This window comes from Neopsephotus bourkii, unplaced genomic scaffold (assembly GCF_033783945.1).
Source record: "Neopsephotus bourkii isolate Nb327-2 ecotype Australia unplaced genomic scaffold, CSIRO-AGI_Nbou_v1 NB_1792, whole genome shotgun sequence".
Classification (NCBI taxonomy): domain Eukaryota; kingdom Metazoa; phylum Chordata; class Aves; order Psittaciformes; family Psittacidae; genus Neopsephotus; species Neopsephotus bourkii.
In genome coordinates this window covers 6774763-6796826 of record NW_026902266.1, presented here as the reverse complement: position 1 = coordinate 6796826, position 22064 = coordinate 6774763, and the positions used below count along the sequence as shown (strand labels likewise).

Sequence of the window (22064 nt, the reverse complement as noted above, 5' to 3'; positions counted from 1 at the left end):
TCAAGCAAAAGCAGCACTCAGGTTCCTGAGAGCTATGAAGTGCAAGCAAAAAAAGCACCCAAATAATAAAAAGAAGCTTTGACATGCTACAGAGAGGTGAATGCAATGATTTTCTGCTAGATTCGACAGCAGGGATAAAAAGTGAATGCATGTCACTTCTTCAGTAGGCCATAAAACTCTCTATTCTATTGCATTAATTTAATCTGAGGCCAACAAAAGTTTAAACCAATGACCCAGACTGAACTACTGAAACAGCAAAAGAGCAAGCCACTGCAGATGTCACTGTCTCCCATCTCTTATGGGAACGACTCCCACCCAGGGGAATGGGCAGATTAATTCTTTTTATCCTTTGATATTAAACTCTACTGAAACTGTTGCATAGATACTGGGTCAAAGCTTTTTCAGGCAGAACCACCTCCATGCAACACAGCATCTTACAGTTCCTTCTTATTTATGCAGCTCAGATCCTCAACGCCTAAAAAAGCCCAGGAAGACAGACCTCAATTTTAGACATTATGTTTTTGTTGAGCAATGTATATTGAAAAAGCTGCCACTACTAGCTTGTGCCAATTTATCAAGCAGTTTGTATCTAGTAGATCATAGCTTTAAGTTTTTGGCACAAGAAAGATCCTTAGCATAAAAATACAATAGGCAAAGTTTTCTTTAAAAAAACAACAGCTAATGTCTCTACCAAAAAAGAGACAGTTTTGAATCATAATTGCTGTAGACCCTACAAGTGTTAAAGAAGTGATAAGCAACATGACAGAATCTCACAAATACTATGGGAACATCACACAGTACAAGGCTCTTGTAACTGCCATCTTTCCCTCCAGAAAGTTGCAAAGCATAGGTGCTCGAGGTAGTATAAACACTATCAAAAGCTGAAATCTCTGTCCAAACAGGAAGAAGTACCTAGGTTCAATATACAAATGAAAGGTTAGACAACATCATCATTTCTTTTCACCTTTTTTGTTAATCATTTGGTTACATAACTAAATTACGTATCTACTGCCAGATGTGTTTTTAAGTACATTTAAAGACATGTGTATTGCACTATTATAATTCTTAATTAACCATATAAATTTCTAAAACAGATAGATACGTAACTTCTAGAGTCCACCTGTTTTGATTCATCTAATGCAAGACAGAAATAAAACACGTTATTTAAAGCTTCCCATAACAGTACATTCATCGAGGATACTGGATCAAAGCATTTGCTTTGACTGTGCCGTATTTGTTTAACTACTACTACTGCTTACTCTAACCCATATTACAGTTCTGAAGAACATAACCCGGGCAGATGCCAGAAGAATGTAGCTTTTAAACGTAACCTTATATTCGAGGACGGAAATCAAGTTCTAACAACATAAGCAAGCAAAATTCTGTCACATACACAAACCTTTCCTGTGTAGTTTTTTTCTTTTTCAAAATATTTATTGGCAAAAACAGGATTTAGGTTGCTTTCCTTATAAATATTTCAGAAGACAGTAGAGAAATTCATGCATGGCTGTTGCTATTACAAGAGCTATTTGAACAAACTCAGGAGTTTTCCTTTAGTATTTTGGTAACCAGAAAATTAAGCATTTCACTGACTTCTTTGTGGCTTGCTTTCTTTAGGTCAAGTCTTTAGGGAGGGTTTGGTTTGTCTTTTAGTCTGGTGTGTTTATCTGTTTACCAGAATCACATTCTCACACTTGGTATTTTCTCACTTCGTGACATAACCAGTGTGGTGGGTGGTTGCCAGAAGCCCACTAAAGCCGCCTTACCACTCTGCTCCTCAGCCAGACTGGGGAGAAAAACATATAACCAAAGGCTCCTGGACCGAGATAAGGACAGGGAGATCATTCCCCAGTTGCCATCACAGGCAAAACAGACTTGGGGAAATTAGTTTTATTTATGATGAAACAAATTGGAATAGGGTAATAAGAAACAAACCAAGGTCTTAAAAACCAAGGTCTCTTGCACTTTCCCCCTCCCCCCTTCCCAGGCTCAACTTTAATCCTGAATTCTCTACCTCCTCCCTGCAGCAGCACAGTGGGACAAGGAATGAGGGTTGCAGTCATTTCACCACATGTCTCTGCTGTTCCTTCCTCCTCAGAGGAAGGACTCCATACTTTTCCCCTCCTCCAGCATGGGGTGCCTCCCACAGGAGACAGTCCTCCACAAACTTTTCCAACGTCAGTCTTTCCCCACAGGCTACAGTTCTTCATGAACTGCTCCAGCGTGGGTCCCTTCCATGGGATGCAGTCCTGCAGGAACAAACTGCTCCAACGTGGGACACCTGTGGGGTCACAAGTCCTGCCAGAACACCTGCTCCAGCCTGGGCTCCTCTATCCAGATCCTGCCAGGACCCTGCTTCAGCGTGGGCTTCCCATGAAGTCACAGCCTCCTGTGGGAATCCCCCTGCTCTGGTGTGGGGTCCTCCACAGGCTACAGGTGGAGATCCACTCCACAATGGACTGACATGTGCTGCGAAGGGACAGCCTGCCTCACCCTGATCTGCACCATGAGCTGCAGGGTTATCTTTGCTCCAGCACATGGAGCGCCTCCTGCCTTCCTTGTGCACTGACCTTGATGTCTGCAAGGCTACTTCTCTCCCATGTTCTCACTCCTCCCTCCAGCTGCAGTTGCACAGGTTTGGGTTCTTTTTTCTCCTTAAATATGTTATCCTACAAGTGCTACCTCTGTCACAGATGGATTCAGGCTTGGCCGGCGGCAGCTCCTTCTTGGAGCTGGCTGGCCTTGGCCCTAGTTGACACAGGAGAAGCTGCTAGAAGCTTCCCAGAAATGCCATTCCCATATCCCCCCCACTATCAAAACCTTGCCACCCAAACCCAATACACCAATAATTAATTGCCATAATTCAATTTTATAATGGTCATTGATTCAGACACATTGGTTAAAATATAATATCTTTCTACACTCCATGATCTCAATTGCTCTTAGCTGTTCTTTCTAGACTGTAGGGTACACTAACACAAACAACTGCAGAATAAGAATCACATGTGATTTAACAAAGCATATTCATAAATAGACTGTTCTGTGCACATAAACTGAAGGGCAAAGATTAACATTTACAGCAAATTACTAGGTTATAGGACAGTCTTTTTACACACTTGTTGTGTGGAAAAACGTAAACATTTATTTACTCTGAATTGGCAGTAATGCCACTCTGAATCAAATAATGGTGATTCTTCTCTGAAATCCAAAACTCTGCAAAAGGCCAAAACTTGATTTCAAGTGCACTGAAAAATGTAAAAGGTAGGCACCAAACTTGAATCTAAAATCCCACTCATGTATGAAGAGGGGTTAAGCATCTGCAGCTCACCATTTTAAATTACAAGTGCAATCTCTGTATCTAATAGAGCTTAACAGCAGCACTGCAGGCATTAATATTTTGGGCTTAAAAAACTGTTTCCAGGTTTGGTCCATATATATTCATGGTGCAGTTGGCAGGGAGGATCAAAGCAAAATGTAGCTGAAAATACCACTTCTTATGTGAAGGCTTGTCATGTTTCACAGGGTTTCCATTTTCCATTGCTAATAATAAATCTGTCCCTGCCAGCTGAATCAAGTTACACTGGTGAAGGTGGATTTTACAGTGCAGGACCACTGACCATTTCGAAACTTGGAAAGGTGACCCAAATTTCAGGTAGTACCAAACATGCAGGAGGCTGTCAGGCACAGTTCTCAACCGACAGCAATAGTTACCTCTTCAGGCTCCTGAGGGTAACCTCTCTAAACAGTACCTACATCAGGACTGCTGTAAATGCCAACCCTAACAGCAGCACTTCAGGGAAGGAAACTGAAACAAGTACAAACCATGATTCTTGAAAGAAGCCACTGAAAGAAAGATTTTAATGCAGGTGATCTAGGTCACTGCACCAGCAATGTCTCTCTCCTTTGCACTCATACTAAAATGATGTTTTGTACAATTCCACTTCACACAGAAGAGGGCTCCTGGCAATGAGGAGTCAAAACCAAGCTTACAAATATTTTTCTTTCTTCTAGACAAAAAATAAATCTCCTCAAACCAGTCTGCAAAGAGCAAAGGTCTTTGTGAACACAGTAAATGCCTTCAGCTACTTAAAATACAATGTTTATTTTACTTCAAAGATTTTTAGACTAAATTACCTTAAAGCAAAAAGTGCAAGCACTTTCTTTACCAAATTCTTAAAACATGCCAGTTGGTCTAGACCTGCACATCACAGGCTAGCATAAATAAGTGCATCTTTCATAAAATTTATTCCATAAACAGGAGCTAGACCACTGGACAGATGCAGCAGCTGTATTTTAAACGTCTTGGCATCTGTTTTTTCAGCCCTGTTTCTGTTTTCCTGCACCTTCCTTTTGGTCTGGCCCCACTCTTGGAGTCAGGCATCTTCCCTTGGGGGTGAATATACTGGCACAGCTCAGGCAGATGTTTTGAGGGAAGCTTCATTCCCTTACTGATGCTTGCTCAAGAGACAGAAGAGGTACTGCTCCACACCAAATTCCCCCCTCATCAGCTCTAGTCAAACTTTCCAACTTGTTTATTAATACCTAAAATAAGAAGCCAGCTCACAGAAGAAAACAGAGGGACAGTATATGACAAAAGATACCCTATTTACTTGATGGTTGAGACCTCTGTAGTTAGTACTAACAGGTAATTTGCTACCTACAAAACCAGCACAGGTCTGGGGAAGTGTCCTTCAGTCCAGCCTACCTGCTGCTTTTATTCTTCAATGCTTAAGTCCCAATATTACACTTGGGCCCAAAGCACAAAGGGGCCCTCACTGACAGCCAACTCCCAGGCACCACAAGTAGCACACAAAATCGCAGCAGCAATCACAGCAACACATTCTTGGAAGCTCACAGGAAGCCAAGGGTACAGATCGCTAAATTTTGCTCTTGCCCAAGGACAGGCTTGCCTGCTCTTCTCCAAGGTCTTCATCAGCTAGGAAGGCATAGAATATTCCCAGGAAAGCCTGACAGCAATAAAGGTACTAGAAGAGCTGGAATGTAGATCACAAATTTTAACAGCATTTAGTACATTAGCTATTACAGATTTTTCTTTCAATAATTGATTTCCTCAGGGAGGATGAGTACCCAGCTGTAGATTCTAACAGTTTTTCTTAGTCTTCCCTGCGATCACATCTTATCATTCCATGGAAATATTAGCCTTCATTTTGTAATATGTTAACGGAGAATGAAGAACCATTTTTTTTAGATTTGGACCACGAAATAAAAAGCTATAAATTAATCTGAGAGACATACTTAAGCGTAATCCCACACCTTTCTCCTTTATTATGAATTTTCTGGCTTTTGTGGTGAAGACAATGACTCTATGAATCTATTCCAGTTTATAAGTGATACAGTTAAAAAAAAGTTTCTCTTGGGAAAAAGCTTGTCTGGTGACACTGCCAACACTGGTCAGTGACCCCTATGTAAGTGGGACAATCACACACAGATGGGAAATAGCTAGGAAAGAACTACATGCAAGCACTGAAACATTAGACCCTACCTAGTGGCTGAAAACTCAAGTGTGAGCTCCAGATGCTGAAGTCCAAATGTGTTAGCATCATTGCTTGGGAACTGACACTAAGTGACAGATAGATTATATTACATAAAGTTCAATTTCTGGCTTCCCACAATGGCTCCTAACTTAAACAAAGGCCTGATAAACTACTGACAATAAATAAATCAAAGTAAAAAGCACACTGCTTTGAAACTATAACCTTAGAGGCGGGAACATTACAGTAAACTCATTTGTTAAAAAGACTGATTTTGACCTAATACTACTTTACCAAACTGACTGAAAATTACTGATTTCCCATGTTGGGAATTGAGAGTAATAAAAACCTAAGAGATTACATATAAAAAGCCTTCTTTGTTCTGTATATCACTTCCACTATGCTGGTCTGTCTGATGCCATTGTTTTTTCTCTTGATCCCATAGCACATGAAAGTTACTTTACTGGGAAATAAAACAATATTAAAAGAGAGAAACACAAATCTTTGGAAAATATTTTTACTGTTTGTTTTCAGCCTTCCACCCAAGAGTAAGCATAAGCAAGAAAAAGAGTAGCAGTTTTAATGGATGCACCATACCAGTTAAATTTTCATTTTTGTTTTAAAATGTTCACTATTCTTTTGGTCCTGAAGCCTCTCAGGGTAGAGGTAGGGATTAATATTTATATGAAAGTGATTAAAAGATATTTTAATTTGAAAAAGCTGACATGCAAGCAGAGTGATACCCATGCATGAAAGCCTAAATGCACATTCAGAAAGGCAATGTGAGTCAGTCGCAACTCTAAAAGGGCACAAGCATTACACACACAAATTTTAATCGACACTGGCTTTCTGTATTTGAATTCTCCATGCCTGGTAGACTTCTTCAGTCAGTAACAATTTTTAGTTCAAGCTAGGGAAGGAATGACAGAAGATACAATTCCAAATGTCACAGATGAGTAACATTTGTAATTCATTCAGGAGTTACAATACTCTAGAAGTCCGTGTTTCAAGAAGTGACAGAAAAACAGAAACGGCAAGAAGTATCTGATCGTGAGCTTCATCCCTCATCCAAGCCACTTAGGCATTCCTCCCCCACCTTTTATATGTTCACACAAAAGGGTTCACTGACAGTCTCCATCATCTTACTCCAACTCTCTAAAGCAACTAGTCTTTGTAAGTGAAAAAGGTCTAGCTCAACATCTACTTTAAATATTATGAAAAAAAGAAAGACCTATTAGCAACTTTTTCAATGCCACACCAAATTTAAAAGCAAGGAGAAGGAGGCGGCTGTTTCAAGGAAGAGGCAACTCAGAGAGAGGTAATGGTCACTGGAAATAAGAGATGTTTCTCCTGCTTGTCTCCTTGTTCTCTCCATAACAAATGGATATGTAAGACTAAAGCTAGTCATGAGGGTGCCCTGCATTTTTATGCCATTCTGTGTTCAAAGTGCCATAGCAGCAGAATCTCTCACTTCTCATCTGCTATTTTCCAGATGATCACCCTACCGGATGCAAGTAGCAATAACCTACATGTTTGTGGGAAATCTACAGGAAGCATAGCACTGAGGAGTTCTTATATTAAAAAGACTTTAAAATCTGTTACCTGACTCTGTTTAGTGTCGATCTAAAGTGCAAGAGACTATTTGCCTGGATTAGCATTGATTCCCTCTCCCTAGCAAAGAGCACAAGCAAGACTCCTGTGAGAAAAGGACCAAAAGAAAACGCCTTAGCCCATGCACTTACAAACACTAGTCTCTTCTTTCTAAATAAAAGCTAATTGCAGATACAAAATCAGAAGAAATCAGAATTTAGATACAGGTCACAGAGGTCATTAAATATCTATGAAGATAGAATTTGGTTTTAAAGAGAGAAACATCCCTTCACATAAATTATGAAACAAAAAGAAGCTTCCCGAGATGTGAAACAACGGTCCCTTGTGTCCATACATTTAGAAACCAAAGTTCAGATGCTTTCCAAAAGTAGAATCAACTCCTGAAAGAGCTTTCTCTTAATGGCTTCACTAGCATTTCAGAACCAGGGTTGGTTGACCTTGAGAAAGCAAAGATTGACAGGCTGCCTGTTTGGTTTGGGATTTGTCATTTGACAGAATGGCTACAGAGTGCATTTTTGTGCCACCTGATGCATGGCTGAGCTTCTCACCTTTGCCTCTCATTGGCCATTACCCTGACAAAGTCAATTAAGAAAAGAAAATTTCATGTTATCGCTATACCACTTGAAAGCATTTTTCCAACTTTTTAACATGGAGTACCCTTGTTTTGTTACCAAAACATAAAAATAGGTCTTTGTTTAGAAAGTTACCCACTTTGATTACTGCTGCAAACTTTGTTCTGATTTCAAGGTCTACAACATAGATCCTATTCCCTCCACCTTACTCACTGTATCACAAATGTATGTACATGCTAGTGGACAGTTTGACTTCAATATAATCAGTCGACGGTTCCTAATTTTCTTGGGGTATTTTTTCCTTGCAGATGAGATAGCAACTCACTAAGCTTCCATTTCACAACTGAGAGTAAGGGAAGAATTTTTTTCTTTACATCCTTTTTAACTGCTTTTGCTTTAAAAAGATGCATGACTCATAGTGGCTAAATATTTAACTATTTTACTAATGAGCTGAATCCTAACATGCAAGTATAGAAACACATGTCATTATGTCTGAAAAATCCTACTCATATCCAAGCAGGTTTTTTTTTTTATTTCTACATACACACACAAGTAATCTGTAAGGCAAGTTGCTATGTCAGCACTAGTCTACACACACATTTAGTACTGGCATTGTGTAGAAAGATGTGGGAGTAGGGGCTTGGCTATGGTTTTATTTTTTCTTTTTCCTTTTTATCAAAATAGTTGCAGTAATTCAAACCCAAATATGCCTGTTATTGTATTAGTAATAATGATGACATAATAGTACAATTATACCCTATGGGACTAGGCTACACTGAGGCGTTCAACCACCTGTTCATTCATGATCACTTCAAAGGCAGCAAGAGATTGAAGATATTACCACACCCAATTCCTCCTTACAGCACCTCTCATCTTTGAGATTACCACACACAAAGCTGAACAACAGTAACCCATTGTGGAAGTGCTCAGCCCTATTCGATTCAACCAAATTACCACCAAAGGTGGTTAAAACCAAAGAAAGCTTTCTGGGGCAGTTAGGCACTGCAACAGACTATGAAAGCAAATGCGGTACAATCCGATTCTGGGCAGAGTAAAAATCTGTTGAGGGGCAGCAGCAAAGATGACTAATCTATCAGATGATGCTTCTTAAGCTTTTCCAGAGAGACATGCTTCTGCAATCCTATCTATACTCTTCCTGTCCTAGCAGAATTTGAACAAAACAGCTTTTGTTTGTAGAGACTACTTAGCTGCCAATTTGAATTCAATAACTGGCTCTGAATTATAGTAAGTATGCCTAGACCTGTAGGATAAAACTAATTTCAGTCAAGTTGGTCTCAATCAGCTGTCAGGCTGATATCCTGCTGTCCTGCAGCAAAACAGTTGTAAAGCAAATGTAAAATACTACTTAAAATACTTAATACATTATTCAGCTACATCAATACAAGAGAGGCAGTATGTAGAATAAGGTCCAGAATATTGGCTTTCATAGATAAAAAAAAAAAAACTTTCCAAATTTTTAATTAAAAGAATGATACAAGAAATTAGATATATTTCTCTTTTCAGTGTTAAGATCACTAAGGCCCATCATCAAACACAAAGGCATGCAGCAGGCGAAAACTGGGACTTCTGTTAAGTCATGTTCTCTCTCTGCTTCTGTGCCTGGCTGCGCAAGAGGCTCCTCGCACTTCCTTCTGCTCACCTTTACACCACCTTATCTCTTTAGACTGCAAGGTCTACAAGGGTAGGAACTTCGGAATCTTAGAACACGTGGGTCCTCAATCTACTAGGTGTTGTACTTCATTTTACAGGCAGAGCCCTTTGAATGGGCTGTAAACAAGAATAACAAACACACAAACTAGCTTGTAAATTGCATTGCAGATAAAGTTTCCATCACACTTTTAACTATCAAAAGCTAACAAATCTTAACACTACAGTTCCACAAACACTTTAAGCCCACACTGCTGTCAAAAGAAAAAATCTCATCTGACAAAAAAAAAAAAAAAAAAAAAAAAAAAGTTTGTTTGAACTCACCTGGGTTCTCCTAGGCAATTTACACCATAGCTGCACAAATGCTTGTGTTGGCACAAAGAATGGGGTAGCAGGACCATTTCTTCAGGTGGCAGTGCCAATTTATGGAGGCAAAATTCTTGAAAGCGCAGCCCAGGTTCTCTGAAGGATTTATTTCACAAAGCCAAGGGTGGAAGAGCTACAGGTCACCCAATTTTACTCATAAAACTGCTAATACTCACCTCCCAAGAATGCTGCAAGTCGAGTACCTTTGTGTTTGTAAGGCATTACAGAAGACAGATCAGTAAATATTTAATTTTCTCTCCTCCCATTTCCCCTGCCCTGGACACTCATTCCAAATTTCACAGACTAAATCAATGACTCTGGGGAGCTTCTAGAAGGTAGCTGTCAAGCTCCCTGCCTATAGGCCAGATGAAAGTTAGTCATCATATGCATGTATTCTGATTTAAAACAGTTCACAACGTTGCAGCCAAAAGACCACTGAAATATGTTGTATCCACCCTGCTGCAGGGAACATGGAATAGTCAATTTACCTCTACAGCAAACCTCCTTTCTCACCTTGATCTGGGCAAGAGGCAGAGGGATAAAGTACAAGTAAATCAGCTGCTTTTGCATTCATTCCCATGTAAACACATCCTGTCAAGATGACAAAATCAACAGTGAAAAGGAGTGTTTCTGAAAGGTACCTTAATAAGAATGTTAACAGCATACTGGAGGCAAAAAAAGGTCAGCCTTGGTGTCACTAGCGTAAGGGAAAACATCAAAGTGAGGTAGTACATAGCTTGCGTTCAGAGACTGGGTATGAAAACAGGCATTTTGGTTATTTTGTTATTCCTTCAAAGACCTGCTGTTCCTGAGTCTTGATTCTCCATCATCTTGAAAATACGCTCATGTTCTATGGCTTAGATAGAAATACCTGATGTAGAGAACACACAAAGGTACAGGTCCCCAAAATCTATGAACAATTGGGATAGCTGAGCAGTGAAGAAGTTCTAGAGCATCTGTTTCATAGAATCATAGAATAGTTAGGGTTGGAAAGGACCTTAAGATCATCAAGTTCCAACCCCCCTGCCATGGGCAGGGACACCTTGCACTAAACCATACCACCCAAGGCCTCCTCCAACCTGGCCTTGAACACTGCCAGGGATGGAGCTTTCACAACCTTCCCTGGGCAACCTATTCCAGTGCCTCACCACCCTCACAGGAAAAAATCTTCTCCTTATATCCAATCTAAACTTCCCCTGTTTAAGTTTTAACCCATTACCCCTTGTCCTATCATTACAGTGCCTAATGAAGAGTCCATCCCCAGCATCCCTATAGGCCCCCTTCAGATACTGGAAGGCTGCTATGAGATCTCCATGCAGCCTTCTCTTCTCCAGGCTGAACAGCCCCAACTTTCTCAGCCTGTCTTCATACAGGAGGTGCTCCAGTCCCCTGATAATCCTCGTGGCCCTCCTCTGGACTTGTTCCAACAATTCCATGTCCTTTTTATGTCGAGGACACCAGAACTGCACACAATACTCCAAGTGAGGTCTCACAAGAGCAGAGTAGAGGGGCAGGATCACCTCTTTGACCTGCTGGTCACACTCCTTTTGATGCAGCCCAGCATACGGTTGGCTTTCTGAGCTGCAAGCGCACACTGAAGCTGGCTCATGTTCATTTTCTCACTGACCAACACCCCCAAGTCCTTCTTCACAGGGGTCCTCTGAATCTCCTCTCTGCCCAACCTGTAGCTGTGCCTGGGATTGCTCCCACCCAGGTGTAGGACCTTGCACTTGGCATGGTTAAACTTCATGAGGTTGGCATCAGCCCACCTCACAAACGTGTGAAGGTCCCTCTGGATGCCATTCCTTCACTCCAGCCTATCAACCGAACCACACAGCTTGGTGTCATCAGCAAACTTCGTGAGGATGCACTCAATTCCACTGTCCATGTCACCAATAAAAATGTTAAACAAGACCGGTCCCAGCCCCGATCCCTGAGGGACACCACTTGTTACTGGTCTCCAGCCGGACATTGAGCCATTGACCACAACTCTTTTTGTGAGGCCATCCAGCCAGTTCTTTATCCACCGAGTGGTCCATTCACCAAATTGATGTCTCTCCAATTCAGAGACAAGGATGTCGTGTGGGACAGTGTTGAACACTTTGTGCAAGTCCAGGTAGATGACATCAACTGCTCTATCGCTGTCCATCAGTTCTGTAACCCTATCATAGAAGGCCACCAAATTGGTCAGGCAGGATTTCCCCTTAGTGAAGCCATGCTGGCTGTCACCAAGCACCTTGTTGATTTTTATGTGCCTTAGCATGCCTTCCAGGAGAATCTGCTCCAAGATTTTGCCAGGCACAGAGGTGAGACTGACTGCTCTGTAATTCCCTGGGTCATCCATTTTCCCCTTCTTGAAAATGGGGGTTATATTTCCCTTTTTCCAGTCATTGGGCACTTCACCTGACTGCCATGATTTTTCAAATATGATGGCCAGTGGCTTAGCAACTTTATTCGCCAGCTTTCAATGTTAGGTCCCTAAAGGCAACTCAGAGAAACCAACAGAACTTGCTCTGTTGCACAGCCTCTGATGCTGTTACTAGCAGGGCAACTGGGCCACTGTCCTTGTTTGTAGACAATACACAAGACGTACCAGAAATGTCGCAGCTCTCTGGGTTATCAAGACTTCTCCAACAGCTCTGTACATACACCAATTTCTAAGTTCTACAACAGGTTTAATTTATTTTATAAACTGAGATAACAAGCAAATGCCATTCTATTTATTACTAGCCACTCAATAGATAGCTCTAATAACCTCTTTCATATAACCTTTCCAAATACTGAGATACAATAGGATTGGGCCCCATATTACAACAGGAACAATCCCAGAAACCCTTTGTGCAAGACAAGTTTAACAGAACCGAAGCTTCAGTTATGCTGACGTTTTTCATAGTACAAAATAGCTTTGCTAAAAAGAAATTTAAAACACTAAATGTGAGATAAATACAGCTTGCAGTTACATAAATCAAACTCTCATGCTTCCTATGCTATACCTAAGTACAATCAGACACTGTTCAAAAAACCCTTCCTATTACACCCCAATCCTGTTAGTATTTATGCACACAGGAAGCTTGCTGAAGTCATGATGACTACTCATATGCACAGTTAAATATACTGTACAAATGCAAGTCTTATGCCATAAAAACTTCACTTATAAATGTAGACCCCAATTTGGGCGCCTATACCACAGACATAAAAAAACAGCATATAAACTCTTTACTTTTTTTCCCCCCTCTCTCCTAAAACCATGGAATAAACTCTCAGTAGGGTGGAGTTAACAGAGACTCTGCCCAATACAAATGAAATCCAGCTAGCAGTATTTTTTCTAATCATTGCTAAAACCAGAAATATGTTCTATATATAGAATTATATATATATGTAAACAATCATATACTTAAATACATATGAAGAAAAATACAGGGTGAGCTCTATACCATCTTTTCCCTCCTCTATGCACAGGCAGGTATTTGATACATTTTTTGCAGTGTGGCAAATTTCTAAGAGGATTCATTTACTCATTCCCTTTCCAAGAGCAGCTAGTGCTCAGTGCTGAGATACGCTTTCCTACCATCAAATGCAGAAGTCAAAAAATGAAATAATGAAGCTTTCAGAAAGTGAGTTCATAGACACTTTAGAAACTGCCAAGAAAAAGAAAGCCACCAAGAAGTCCAGTTGCTTTTAAATTTTTTTTTAGCCAGTTAATTGAACCCACTTAATCCAACATAGGAAAGTAAAATTCTTAATGCATTCAATTTAAGTTATTTTCTCTCTACTAACTCTTGAAACTTCCTTTCTTCTAAGGCACTGGCACTCACTGCTCTGCTGCACTACAATTACACCACACCTGCAGAGTTTATTCCAGTTTTGCCTACCAAGGGCCACTTAAAGCCATTCAAGATCCACCAGCTAGTGACAGCTGGCAAACTCAAACCTGTCTCAGTAGTCTATCATATGTAATCAATTGCAAATAGAACTTCAACAGACTCATCCCATTATTTCCTAGCTAATTCCCCCTGGGAAAACAAGCCAGCAAGTTTCCACTTTGAATCATGAAGCTAGTTTTGCCCTGTCTCTCCTCCCCAACTCCTCCCTTTCCCTTCTCTTTGCATCAGTTCACTGCACTGTTTCAGTTTTTCAGCTTGATATCCGTTATGTTATGTCAGCTGTTACATTACGCTTAAAACAATAGACTCCAGCTGGCTGAGGTCAGATGTGAAAACAAGGACCTAACAAAGCCAGAGACCCTCCAGTTATACTGAAATTGAGATACACACTGAATGTAGCACTTAATGACAAACTACTTTCCAGACATTTGGGCAAAGCATAAAGAAAACACCTGTCACTGCAAACATTACACACTAATCCAGATAAACCCTAAATTTAAAAATCTTTCTTTTCACTGCTTGGCTCTATACTATGCACCAGTACTTCACAAGTTTAATGTTCTAAATTTGTTTTTCCAAGATGGAATTTATAGTACCTTGCTTGTTTATTAAAATATTAAATAGTGAAAAATGTGCATCATCTCAAAGAAAATATGCTTACCATGTTTATTCTAGAGTTCACCCAGCAAAGGTTCTGAGTTTTACATGGATTTACACCCTAGAGATGATAGTCAAAATTTAACCCGTAAGTAGAAAGCTTGGCAAAAGTGAACAACAGATGTGACAGTGAATGAAATACACTTTCTTCAGTGGTGACATTTTCTTAGACACACCTTTGAACAGATTTTATTAAATGCAGCTATACTAAACAAACAGAACACCAGTATGCTATGTGATCCATGAGAGCAAACACAAGCTCTTTAGAACAAGTGAACTACTAACAACTCTGCTGCACATATTCCCTTATTTTTCAAAACACTACATGCAATATAGATTGTAATTACTGTAAGAATTGTATTGATAATATTTGTAATAATTTCTGAAAACTGTCATGCTACTGTAGTTAACATATGAAAAGCTCTGAAGCTTGCTTAGTGTAAAAAGACAAGTGGACACTGTGCTCATTTAAGTCACACTGCCAGTGAGGGTGATCACCATGTCAGATCATGCAGGCCACCAAGCAGCCAGCAAAAGGCACCAATCTATCACCAGTGATCTGTGCTGGCCTGCAATCTGTCACCAGCTCCACCCTGAGCTTCAGGAAGACTCTTCCCAGAGTCTGTCTTAATCTTCAGAGTTTGAGCCTCAAAAAATGCTTAGTGCTTCACAGCCATCTCATCCCAATGTACCATGGGGATAAATACTAAATTCCAATTCCTTTACTTACAGGGATGTATTTGCAGACTTCATTTTCAGGTATGCCATCACAGAACTTCAGGTACAGAAATCCAAGAAGAGGATGTTTGTGGTTCCACACCCCCCCCCCCCCATAGTTCTTAGAAAAGGCAGAAACGGAAATAACCAATTTTCTGCATCTAAGTTTATCTTCTTTTTATCTTTTTTAACTCCCCCCCCCCCCAAGGAAGCACCTAAGCCAATAGCAAGAGCATACCTGGGAGGACGTAACATACTGGAAATTTTTCAGTGTGTTAACATGTTTAGTATCTATATTTTTTTCCCCTCCATGCAAATACCTGCCAGTTCACTTCACTGAAAGCCTTAGTTGTTCTCACGTTTTTTCTAAAAGCCATCTACATGATGAGAAATCAGGTAAGACCAAACAGCATGAATTTTGTGGCTACAACCACAAAACTGCAAGAGCTGTCCCTGGCAGCAACATTTACACAGCCCTTTTCTTCCACCTCCTTCTCCCAGAGTTATTTTTGTTGATTACTCATATAAAATACACCAAGCCCATGTTAAAAAAACATCTCTTTATTAATAGTTCTTCCAAAATATATTTTTAATCTACTTCAGGACACCATCCAAGGTCTGAACCCAGCCACCCTCGATGGGACACAGTGTGGTCCAATGCTACCCTCTACAGACTTAAAAGGGAAACAAGAGCTCCCTTCTACAAGTGTTGCGTTTTCAGCACATGTGAAAACAAAAACCAGCTCATCTTTCACTTACAGTCCTAGCATAGTTTTCCTCCATATCTCCTCTTCATTCCTTCCTGGCATTCTTTTTCAGGTCTGGCTTCATCTGCACCAAACAACTACAGGCTTTGCTTGGCTTTTCCTTTGCGTTGGTTGATTAGGGGGGGAGGGAGGGGGCAGATTATTTGTTTGAGGGGGTGGGGGGTGTTGGTTTCTGGGGTAGGTTTTTGTTTGTTTCTGGGTTTGTTTTTCTTGTTTGGTTTCAGTTTTTTCAAACCCACTTCATTACATTGGTTGAGCTGTCCCTAGCAGACCATCCAATATTATTTCCACTTCAGAAGCATTTGATTTGGTTCCTCAAACCTCTCCAAGAATGGACATAAAGCACAATTTAAGCTGGACTAAAAAGCATGCTCACACAACCTTCTGAACCAAATTAATTAGCCTTTTGTAATATCCTGTCACTTTTGGCCACTTCTAGAATGACATTATTTTTGCCCTGCAAACTGTATTGCTCTGGAACTGGTCATTTGAATCAGCCTCTAAGTCATATCTGATGAACTTCTGTTTCTGTTGCAACTCCTCTTGATTGGATAATGAAACAACTGAATAAGTACATTCATGCTATATAGACATTTTACGTGAGTGACTTATTCACATTTATCAGTGGTGCTTAGTGACAGGATGAGAACCAATAGCCATGAACCAGAACAGAAGCAGATTCACCTCAACCTCAGGAAGACCTTCTTTACATTGAGGGTGGCAGAGCAATGGAACAGGCTGCCCAGGGTGTCATGGAGTCTCTCTCTGGAAACATTCAAAACCAGCCTGGATGTATTCCTGTGCAATCTGCTCTTGGTGGCCCTGCGCTGGCAGGGGAGGTTGGACTAGATGACCTCCAGAAGTCCCTTCCAATCCTAATGATTCTGTGATTATATCCCTTTAACATCACATTTACATTAAACACATAATTCTCCTATACAGAACAGGGGAGTTGACAAGGGTTTGCTTTGCAAACAGCTGGAACAAGTTAAGATGCTACTACCAGCAGCATGTAAAACCATCACAGAAGATTTTGCAAAGCAGCAGATTAGAAGCACTCATATTATGTGCCAGCCCAGCTACAAACTTCAGAACCACAGACTGATGGATTCAAGCACCTGGATTCAGATAGAGAGGAAGCTCCTTGTTTCAGCTACTAACTACTATCCCCTAATTAAAACGGAGAAGGGAGATTTTAATTTCTATTCATATTTCCTGAACCTTCGAATCACATTTTGCCTGTTTGCTACAAACTAAAATGTAGAGAAGCTGATGCTAAATGAAAGCTGCGATTCTCAGCTTCAGCCATCAATGGCGCAACCCCCTGACAGATCTATCTGCAGGTCCAGCAAATGAAAAGGATTAAAGTCCACCACATGTCTTCTACATCAGCTGACCTCACTCTGGGTTAGACTGAGGCTGCAAAGACAACTTTTCACTTTCTCAGTTACAGCTGTTCTTTAGACAGAGCCTGTAGACTAGATCTGTCTGTAAAGCTATCACTGGGCATACTTTACAGATATTAATCCCATTTAATTTTTTAAAATCATGAAAAAACACCAGTGTCCAGATCGTAGGTCTCTGCCTTGGCCTTCTCAAAGAAGACAATCAGGACAAAAAAGAATAAAATGCTAGAGCCACTTTTAAACTATTTGAACCATTTTTTCCTCTGTGAAGACCATCTTTAGGATCAAAAACCATAGGTATTTTTCTCTTTCTTTCTCACAAGACCCCCAAGACACTCCAGCAAACAAAACTGAATGATTATACTCAGAACTAAAGATTATATTAAAAAAAAGAAATAAAATCTAGATTTCTTGTAGGCCTAGACTTCATGCCACTTTCTCTTAACAGCAGGAATAATTTCAATGCCAATAATGTAAATTTTGATCACCCAAAACTATTACCATTTATCTTAACTGATAGTCTTTTTAATGTTTAAAAATTGTTTTAATACCTTCAGTAAGTAGTATGCTAAAGTAGAAAAGGAAACAGAAAGCTGGAAAGAGCTTATATTTTCATTATGAAAACATAACCTTCCGTTTTTTTTTCTTTGTTGAAATCAATATTGAAATGAGATTCCTACCAGAAAATAGCTTTTTCAGACACACTAAATATCCCTTGGTTCAGCAGAATATTTAATCCCCTTGGATCAGGCACTTGGATTTTCTTAAATCATGCTGAGATAACAGCATTCTGCTGTGTTCTGGCACCATAAAATCCTTGCTTATGAAAATAAAAGAAAAATATGGCCTCTCTGGGAGCATACATCTCTGAATTACTTTTTTTCCATAGTTTAAATATAGGCTCAGAATCAATTTTTACACAGATATACCACATTCTCTTTATGAGTCATGGCAAAAGCTCTCCCGCACCAGTATTTTAAACAGGCCAAGTGTACATATACCCTTCAAAATGATAATATTTTCTCCGTCTTGGCTCAGACTCCAGCTCACACTGGGCAAGTGCCAACGAGTAACTGGAGTCAAACCCCTCCAACAGCACCATCTAGTGAAAAAAAAGATAAAATAAACACATGCAAATTTAAAAAATTTTCCCTGTTTTCTGGAAACTAACAAAAGGCCAGTTCTCTTCTAGTCTCCCTTTACAACTGCATTTAGGTATAGCTTTCATCAAGGCTCTTTGCCTTGTGAAGTGAGGGGACAAGTTGAGAAAGATTCAGTGGCTAATTGTAAGTTTTTTGTCTAAAGCTGGAACACCATTTGCAACACACATAAACTCTCCCTTGTTTATTTTTCCAATGTTAAATTTGCATTTTTCTTGTTATGAAAAATAGAAGCATTTTAAAATGCTGTAAAATTATTGATAACATCTATTTTCTCCTCTAGTAGTGGGAGGCACTATTATAAAACAAGCAAAATAAAAAATAATATAATCTCAACAGATTTTTTAGCTCTTATTTTCATATAATTGTAATATCTTATATGACTATATTATTGAAGCATAAAATTCTTGTTCATGAAAATGGGCACACAGCTTCCATCTTTAATGTGACCAGTATACTTGGTTTCAAAAAGACTTTGTGTAGGTGCTTAGATCTTTCACAGGATCAGAGCAAAATACTTAGGCGACATGCAGGATATAACGCAGTATAGCTCTTAATTGTGTTTTCAAGGGTCTTGTCTGAATGTTTTTTTCAGTCAGGGGAACAGATTGTGTTCTTTTCCCAACATGCATTTTAATGCTATGCAACTCACAAGTGAGCTGTAGAACAGGTTTTGTAACAACAGCAGTTTGCTTATAACATACACATGCTTTTACAGTAATTCCACTTCATTTTCAAGATGAATCAGATTTCCAGTGCCCATGCAGTAAGCGCATCTAATCAGATTTGCTCTGTGGGGCTATTTAGCTCAGCATATCCACATGCTAATTCTGAGCACTCATATCCAGACATTCAGCATGATAGTCACTTCTTGCATTCCTAAACCTATGGCTACCTGGTCAAAGTCTCCCTCCCACCAAATTACAAGAAATCCACAAACCTGAAATAGGCAAAATTTCAAAGCATGACAATGCACATTTGATACCACTAACTACTTCGGCCTTACATTTGATGCACTACAAAGTATAACTCATTTAGAGAATTCCACTCTACATAAGAAATTATGTCAAAAATAAAAGGCAGTCTCTTCTTGAGAAAGCTTCAGTAATTTTCCCTTTGGAATCCATGTAAGGAAAGGTTCTTGATTTTATAATGTTCAAAATAAATTGCTAAATTTCTAAGTCGCTGTTACTTTAATTATTTTAATCTCACAGAGCATATAGTCAGGCAGCATAAATCAAGTTTCATGGAATGATTTGTGGTCTTAGAAACTTAAAATTCTACATAGCCAAATGTTCCCTCCTTCACACTGTCCCAGTTAAACCCAAGCAGAAAAGCCTTCCTCAAGCTTCCCATACTCCTCCTGGTAGGTATGTTTTCTACACTGCTGCTCCTTTGAGATCTCTCTCAATATTTGTTTGCCCTTCTTAGCTCACCTACAATGTCAGTTACCTACTTTCATTGTCTGGCTCCAAATTAAAACTATCATTGTGGTATAACTAAAAGGCCCTCTACAAACAAAAAAGAGAAATTAATTCCTACTGTGAAGCAGTAGAAAGAGTGCTCTCCTAAGCTTTAATAAGTCTCCTTACATCACTATTTGGGTTAGAAGCTTCAGCTGTGTTTTTTCCTATTTTGCTTTTTAACTTCTGTATGCTGTTACACTTTCTTTGCATCTTACAGTTTCTCTTCAACCAGTCATCTGTGATTAACTCCGCCCTTCAACAATTCAGTTACATCTCATTTTTACTGCTTGTAAAGATACATTAGAAGTGAAAGTAAAATCTTAAGAATAAAACAGGAAATTTTACTAGGTAGACACTAACAAGAACCAGATTCTGACATTTATATTTGTGTTGCAAGGTGCCACAACTCCTTTGAAAGTCCACCAAAACTGGACAGAGCAGAGAACACATTGGCCCATCTACTACTGTGGACAGATGGGTCACCATAAGCCTCTTAATTGAAAATAACCACAGTTAATCCTTTAAGAAAACAATACCAGGATATGCCATTCCTAAACAAACAAATAACTGCTGAATTCCCAAGGAACCATTATAGTAGAACTTCAACGTTAAAAGGTGACCATAGTTTTTCTCATGATATACAATAGGAACACTGATTCACACTACTGAGAAAGATAAAACAGACACCCAATACATAATGGATATTACAAATAGAATCATAGAATAGAACCATAGAATAGTTAGGGTTGGAAAGGACCTTAAGATCATCAAGTTCCAACCCCCCTGCAGTGGGCAGGGACACCTCACTCTAAACCATATCACCCAAGGCCTCATCCAGCTTGGTTTTGAACACTGCCAGGGATGGAGCATTCACAACCTCCCTGGGCAACCTATTCCAGTGCCTCACCACCCTCACAGTAAAAAACTTCCTCCTTATATCCAATCTAAACTTCCCCTGTTTAAGTTTTAACCCATTACCCCTTGTCCTATCACTACAGTCCCTAATGAAGAGTCCCTCCCCAGCATCCCTATAGGCCCCCTTCAGATACTGGAAGGCTACTATGAGGTTTCCATGCAGCCTTCTCTTCTCCAGGCTGAACAGCCCCAACTTTCTCAGCTGATATTCATACAGGAGGTGCTCCAGTCCCCTGATCATCCTTGTGGCCCTCCTCTGGACTTGTTCCAACAGTTCCATGTCCTTTTTATGTTGAGGACACCAGAACTGCACACAATACTCCAAGTGAGGTCTCACAAGAGCAGAGTAGAGGGGCAGGATCACCTCCTTTGACCTGCTGGTCAGACTCCCTTTGATGCAGCCCAGGATATGGTTGGCTTTCTGGGCTGCAAGTGCACACTGCCAGCTCATGTTCATTTTCTCATCAACCACCACCCCCAAGTCCTTCTGTTGCATGTAATCCTGAATGCACTTCATACATATATTACACTGAATGTATTACACACATGCAGACAGTATATACTGCGTACAGTATGAACATACAGAACTGATTGCATGATTTCAAGGAAAAAAGAAAACATCACTGGTGATGCTCTCACTGGAATTTATTTCACTGAAAAAAACCCACACATGTAAAACATTATGATATATTGCAAAGATAAATGAGATACCGTCACAAGTGAAATCCATCACAGAAATTGGTAGAAGTACCCATAGCTAATAGTTATGGATAAAAAAAATTAAAAAAAAAGCCAAACAAACAAAACAGCAAAACAAAAGAAACACTTGTACAGACTCTCTTAGCTGGCATTATTTATAAAGTTACTCTTATGAGTTCAAATAGCTTCCAAGTCAGTTAAAAATAATATACCAGGCATAAAGGTACCTTAAATAGAAATAGTATGACTGACAAATTAATATGTATTATATATTCTTATTCTTACATTATTCATATCAAATATAAAACCTTAGTATACTGAATAGATAAAATGACAAATAATATAATAATTTATGTGGCTTTAAAGTTATTTTTTCTTGCTAATAATGATATCATACCTAATAATATTACATAATTATATCATACATAATAATATTACTGGTGCACTGCTAAAAGACTGTTGAACAAACATTTAAATTGCTAGTCAGCATTTTCTCAATACAGTCACTGTTTTCACAAGTAAAATAATGGTCACTTACTTACAAATGCAGGGAAATCAATGATTTAGCAGGGAGTACCCTACCACAGACATACACTGAGAACAAATATATAAGTTTTCTGTATGTATAAAACCATGCTTCTCAAAATTCCAAACTAAAATTCTTCAATGAAATCTAAGATGGCA

At 39.5% G+C, this 22064-nt stretch overlaps 1 protein-coding gene across 5 annotated transcripts in view; it reads right to left on the bottom strand.

Annotated features, from left to right (window-relative positions):
* The window catches only part of KCNQ1 (potassium voltage-gated channel subfamily Q member 1), a 404325-nt gene that overhangs the window by 297622 nt on the left and 84639 nt on the right, over positions 1 to 22064 (bottom strand). The gene's annotated exons all lie outside the window — the stretch shown is intronic.